Consider the following 6,424-nt stretch of genomic DNA (forward strand, 5'->3'; position numbering starts at 1 on the left):
CTCTGCCAGATACTTAAGAACTGCCATGGGGACACTGAGGCACCAACACAGTATTCAGAGAAAACATTAAGAACATTCCTAGTTCATCACAACTAGGAAATAAATGTTCATCATTAAAAGTATTAGGTAAACCTTCCAAAAATGTAATACATGGAAATTTTTGCAGCAAATCTTTATACAATGGTTGCCAACAGCTATAACACCACACAATATTTTTAGGCATATATGATAACAGCTTATTACCATTTCCTAACAATTGCTTTATAAAATATGATTTTCCAGAATTTGAGGGACCACAAAGCAAACGGGAAAAGGGATGAACAAACTGAAAGTGGTTTTTCATAATAATTAATACCCTTAAGGCAAGGTTTTAAAAGCCTCCTCGAGGGCTCTTTTGTCGTAAATTACTTTTTGGGTTTTTTTCAGCATTCTTGTTTCTATTAACCAGTGTTTTTTTACCCTTACGATTCCTGGCTGCTGTACCATGATTTCTTTTGGGTCCTCTTCCATGGGGTAATCCCAGATGAGTTCTTTTAAGCTTTCAAAATTAATTTTCTCACTATTTCCTGAGTTGAATGTGATTCCTTTTAATTTCATACAGGTTTTACTGCTGGACAGTTTGTACCCGTATGTTTTAGGCCCCGCGGACACAAATTCCACAATGTGTTCATCTGGGGGGTATTTCGCTAGTTAAATCTCCTAAATAATCCGCTAGGGGTGGATTCCACTCCCCTTCTTTACTCACAAAAATCACAGAATCCGTATCATGATAAAGACACCACTTCTGTAAGCGATCTAACAAGCGGTAAAGCTCTAGCCTGGCATAAGCAGTGGTAAAGCACACTATAAACATGTTAGTGTTGCTGGAATGGGTGCAGTGTTCTTTTGCGTACTTCTAAGGCCTGGTCCACACTATGCTGTTAAACCGATTTTAACAGCGTTAAATCGATTTAACGCTGCACCCGTCCACACTACACTGCTCTTTATATCGATTTAAAGGGCTCTTTAAATCGATTTCTGTACTCCTACAAAACGAGAGGAGTAACGCTAAAATCGATATTACTATATCGATTTAGGGTTAGTGTTATTGGCCTCATTATTTTACAGTAGCTACCCACAGTGCACTGCTCCAGAAATCGACGCTAGCCTTGGACCACGGACGCACACCACCGAATTAATGTGCCTAGTGTGGACGCGCACAATCGACTTTATAATATCTGTTTTATAAAATCGGTTTAAGCTAATTCGAATTTATCCTGTAGTGTAGACGTACCCCAAGACACTACGGCTGTGTCATCATCGATAAACTCGCACGCTGACACATCATAATAAGGTATAAAAACGTACTTGAAAAGCTCATCAGGGTCCGTCACTATACTAGTGTTAGTCAAATTTGTTGGCTGATCAAATTTTCCCCACAAGGAATTTAAAAACAGCTTTGAAAATTGTCTTTTTGCGGGGTTTACCTTAATCTTGTTTAGACACAGACACACACCTTCTTTTTCACGGTAGTCTTTAACGTACTGTTCTTTTTTAAATTTGTCCGTACACCAGTGAGGGAACCCCGAGGCCTCTTGTTTCTGTCTTAGGTGTGTTTTAATGTAGTCTGAAAACAGGGCATCTGAAGAGCGGTTAAAATGCCAGACTTCATAAATCTCAGCGATTCTGTACCCTTTGTTTAAAGCCTCCACCAATTCTATTGTGCACCAAGTCCCTGTTAAAGCCCTCTCCTCCTGACTGTGCCTGCAGGGGTCCTTTTGTTTTGTTTCTGCACAAAGGGCGCAGAGGGGGAACATTAGTTTACCACTGACCCTGTATGGTAATACAGGGAAATACAGACCTCTTGGAGGGTACACTTTAACCTTCGCGATGCCAAAGTACTGTTTAATATCCCAAAACCCTCATACACAATAACGGTGTGTCCCACAGGGTATTGTTTAGTCTTGTTAACAAAAGGGTAGAGGCTGGTAAAATAGTTGTAATGAACTGCTCCCCGGGCTGCGGTTTGTAATAAAGGCAAATGGCGTTTGTTCTACCACCGTAAAGGGCGTCTCTAGGAACCAAAGGCTGTGGCAGCTTTTTTTCTCATAAAAAATTCCCCACCCAGTTATCGTTCGCTAGCATAGCCTGCCACTCGTGTTCCCACATGGTTCTTACCTCAACCCCCTGGCTTTTTAAAAATTCAGCCTTAATTATGGTTCAGTTGTACAGCTGCCCATAGGTTGCCTTAAGCAATGGGTTGTAATCATTTTCACAATAGCAGACGGGGCAACCGTGAAAAAACAGCCATTAAATTCAAAGGCCATAGGTTTACCTGCTATAACGGCGTAACCGTCCAAAAAATAGGACCCCGCTTTAAACTCCCCACCCTGCAAAGCGTGTTGGATGTAAATATTCTCAGTGTGGGCTACGTACATCAACCATTGAATGGCCGGTGTGGAATATCTCTTCTGCTGTTTGTGGTAATTGTCTAATGGCCAAAGGGCTTTGGTTCGCGGTTTTAAAAAATTAAACCGGTACATGGCCATGCAAATCGAGGCTAATGTAAGGTGCTGAAAGGGATCTATACACTTAGTGACCACCTCCTTATTATCCTTCCCTGGGTTTTTAACAATCTGCTTCTCTGTCATTTTTATAACTTCATTTCTGAACCGGTCGCAAGCCTCTCGCAAAATTTCAACATCTTTTTGACAATAATAGCGTACTTCTTTTTGGAGACCAAATTTGTTTTGGCGATTGTGCTGGTACCAGTTTAGAAATTCCTTTTTTTCTTCAGGCATCGTGTAGTCTACTCCAAAGTACTCTATCCCGGGCATAGGTCCCACATAGTTCTGATTTTTAACGGTGTTAAAAAAGTGCGGAAAGTATCCCTTCGCTTCCTCAAACCCCATAGCTTTGGGTAACTTGCTGAGTTTCATGGGGAGAAAATTTAAAGAATCTATAAATCTGATGTCTAAGTTCACCACCGCTACGCAAATAAGTTTTCCACCTTGCGTTACGGTGCTAACAGCCATTTTTTCTTTAATTAACTGCCTAATAATAAAATAACTATCGTAACCTTTAGCGTTATGAGCAATAAAAGTGTATCCCTTAAAGCGCTTGTCTACAAAGGTTCGAACAAACTTGCTAATGCATTCTTCCCCCTTACATTCCCAGCTAGATTCTTTATCTAAATGCAAAGCTTAAACATAATTTGGCACGTGTACCCCCGTTTCTTGCATACATTCAAAATCATAAAATGCATAATCCTTCCCCTCTTCTGGAGACCAGATATTACGCATATAACACTCGTGACCCTCTATGTTGTCGGTTTTTTAATAGCACCAGAGACACTTTTTGCTTGTACACCTGTGATTTTTAACCTCGTAAAAGCCGCACTTATCTCAAAAACTGCTGTTTTTACAATCAACTTTACCGCTGTTTGCCAGAGTGCTGTGCCTTTCTAAACAGGCGTCAGACGTGCAGAATAGCTTATAGCTGGGGCATCTCTCTTTTTCAGCGGCCGCTTCGAGGCACTCGGCGCTATTACACGTACAGCAGTGGTTTTTACAGGCATGCTGGTGTTTGTGGCTATACGGGGCGTAACAGTAGTTGCACAAATATGGTGTGTCTATAAAGGCTTTAATATTTAGGATGCCGTAATAATGTTTGTTATGTAACAAAACAAAAACAGTTTGGGGGTGCTGTACACCACCTGTTGTAAAAAACCACCAGTTTCCATTTTCATAATACATAACGGTAATAGCCACCCCCAAGCGCTCTTCAAAAGAGCTCACTTCTGTAAAGCTAATCATTTTTTGGTCCAAAAGCCCCAACTCCTGATGAAGGTGTCTGGCCCCCTCTAACAGTTGGGCATCTGTAAGTTTTTCATCTGATAAAAGACCCAGCACGCTACTGGCAAAACACAAGTTGTTACCCTGGTTATTTAAATCAATTAAATGTTTTTGTTTTTTTCAATAATTTTACTGTATGTGATAGTCTTTAGGGGTCTTACAGATCCATCACCACCAACCCTGTTTCTAATAATCATAACAACCAGGCGTAAAGTTCCGGACCCCACAATCTCTGCATTACTTTGTAATACATTAATGATGTTATTTAAAAAATCTATGGCGTTTAAATCTTCCCAAGGCCTCCGTACAGAAAAAAGCGGGTGATTTAGCCCCGGAGCATCTAAGCGTAGCTGTACAAAATCTTCAGGGCCCACTTGATTAGTAATATCATCTAGCAAATTTTGAATAGCGATGTCAACGGCCGCCATGGCCTCTGTGAACCCCGTTACTCTGTTCAAATTAGCGAAACGAAATTCTTGAAAATATTCATAAGCGTTAAACTCTCTTCGAGGTCTTATCCAGTGTCTCACACGTTCCAAATACACCTAAGGTGGTGTATTAGGAGCAGGGGAATCTGGATCTTCAGAAGAAGGGGTCGGAGGGTCTATTTCCCTTTCTTGGTTGGGGGGTTGTTTTTTTAAAATAGTTTTGGCTTTTTAAATTTTTTTGGCCAAAAGCCTTCTCAATATTTTAGATTTTTTCCATTTTTTTCCAACCCCTCTTTACATTTTTAGGTTTCATATTTAGTCGTACCCTTCCTTCCCGCTTCAACACGCTTTCCACCTTTTCAATCAGTGCATGGGTATCTGTTATTTTTTGGTCTAAAACCACTCTTTCTTCTGGAAAATTTTGCTTTTGAAACACCTCGAGAATTAGCTTTGAAAACTTTTTAACTATTAAACACTTTAGAGATGTACAAACACTAAACAGCTCGTTACAAACAACAACTGATGTGGCGAGCCCTACAGGAAGATGGTTATTTGTAGCAAGGGTTCCACGGGACCCAAAAGCCAGGAAGCTGACTTCTTCACCCTGCTCAAACCCACCCCTGGACACCGTTGCTTCTACAGGGTTGCTTGTTTTTACCTTTTTTAAAGCTAATTCATTTTGGGTTGGGAAGGCATAGGGTTGTTGAAAACTAGAGGCTTTGACCCCTTTGCCTTGCTTACCATGGTCCCTGGAAGCTGCAGATGTAGATTTTTTAGCTTTGAGTGGTTCAAAATCGGGGGGCCTAATCCCCTTTCCCCCCACCCTGAAAACTGTTGCTGTTTCAGAGGTAAACTTTTTGGCCTTTTTTAAGGCTGGCTGGTTTTGTGTAATAAGGGATTTGGACGTGCAGGGTTGTTCAAAATCGGTGGGTCTAATACCCTTGCTTCAGATTGCCACTGATTCAGAGGAAAATTTCTTGCCCCTCTTTAAAGGTTGCTGGCTTTGTGTAATAAGGGATTTGGACGTGCAGGGCTGTTCAAAATCGGTGAGCTTAATACCCTTGCTTCCGACTGCAGCTGCCTCAGAGGAAAATTTCTTGGCCCCTTTAAGCGAGCTCCCCTTCAACATTTCTTCTTGAGGAATAATGCTTGATAAGTCTGCCAATACACATAAACAAAATGTTTTTAGCACATAAGCCTGTATGTTTTTTTTACTAACAACAATAAACATATCCCCCCATATATATATTTTTAAAGCCTTTATATAACTCCACTAAAAATATTTTTACAGTAAAGGGCTAAAAACAGCGTTTAAATACAATGTACAAAATAAAGTGCTATTTTAGCTTACACCACACGGGGGCGGTACAGCTGCAACATTTTTAACAACTTCCAGCAAAAAATTTTTGTACAGTAAAACCTTTAAGGGCAAAAACTGCTTCTTTTTTACTAACAATAACAAACATAAACCCCTAAAAATGTACACTATTTTCAACAACAGTTTTTTCAAACACATATTTAAAAACAGTTTATACTTTCTTCTGTAATCTCAGGAAAACCTATCGGGTGGTTTTGACTTCCATCTTGTTCTAAATTAAAAAAATAAAAATTTTAAAACCCTTTTCTTTTTAAAATAAATCATACTTGTGTAGCATATTAATTAGCTTACTAAAATTTAAAGCTTCTAGTGCGGAATCTGGTATGTCAAGAAAAAAGGCCTCATCCTGTTTAAAAGAAAAAATATTGCCTTTTAACTAAGCACAACGCAGGTATAATACCGTGGTGGCACACACAAACAAATGCACACCATAGTAACTTTTCTTACCATGTTGTTGCTCCCCATAACGGTAGAAGTCTTGTATTAGCAATATTTCTTTGACAGCATTGTTCAGTTTTCTGTCCCCTATTTATAGGTTTAAACCTGTTTTTACAAAAAGATTTTGGGCGCCCCCCCCCCAAATTAATATTTAAAAAGACGTTTCTTAAAAAAAAACAGGGTGTGTAAAGGGCATTTTTCTAGGAAAAAAGGTGGGTAGGTGTGTGTGGGTTGGGGGCTTGGGGGTGCCTATATACTTTAGCTTTTTTTAACTTTAATGGTTAAAAATGTTATTTTTTTATAGTAAATGTGTTTAAACAGTTAATAAAAAGCCTTTGTAAATGGTA

At 39.6% G+C, this 6,424-nt stretch overlaps 1 long non-coding RNA gene across 1 annotated transcript; it reads right to left on the reverse strand.

Annotated features, from left to right (window-relative positions):
* Positions 1-5,283: 5,283 nt before the first annotated feature.
* Positions 5,284-6,179, reverse strand: LOC115642064. The gene is made up of 4 exons (XR_003998147.1): positions 6,087-6,179; positions 5,931-5,985; positions 5,797-5,850; positions 5,284-5,419 (listed from the first exon to the last, which is right to left on the reverse strand). It is a non-coding gene; the product is annotated as an uncharacterized LOC115642064 (long non-coding RNA).
* Positions 6,180-6,424: the final 245 nt, after the last annotated feature.

The sequence above is a fragment of the Gopherus evgoodei genome, unplaced genomic scaffold, assembly GCF_007399415.2.
Source record: "Gopherus evgoodei ecotype Sinaloan lineage unplaced genomic scaffold, rGopEvg1_v1.p scaffold_37_arrow_ctg1, whole genome shotgun sequence".
Lineage (NCBI taxonomy): Eukaryota > Metazoa > Chordata > Testudines > Testudinidae > Gopherus > Gopherus evgoodei.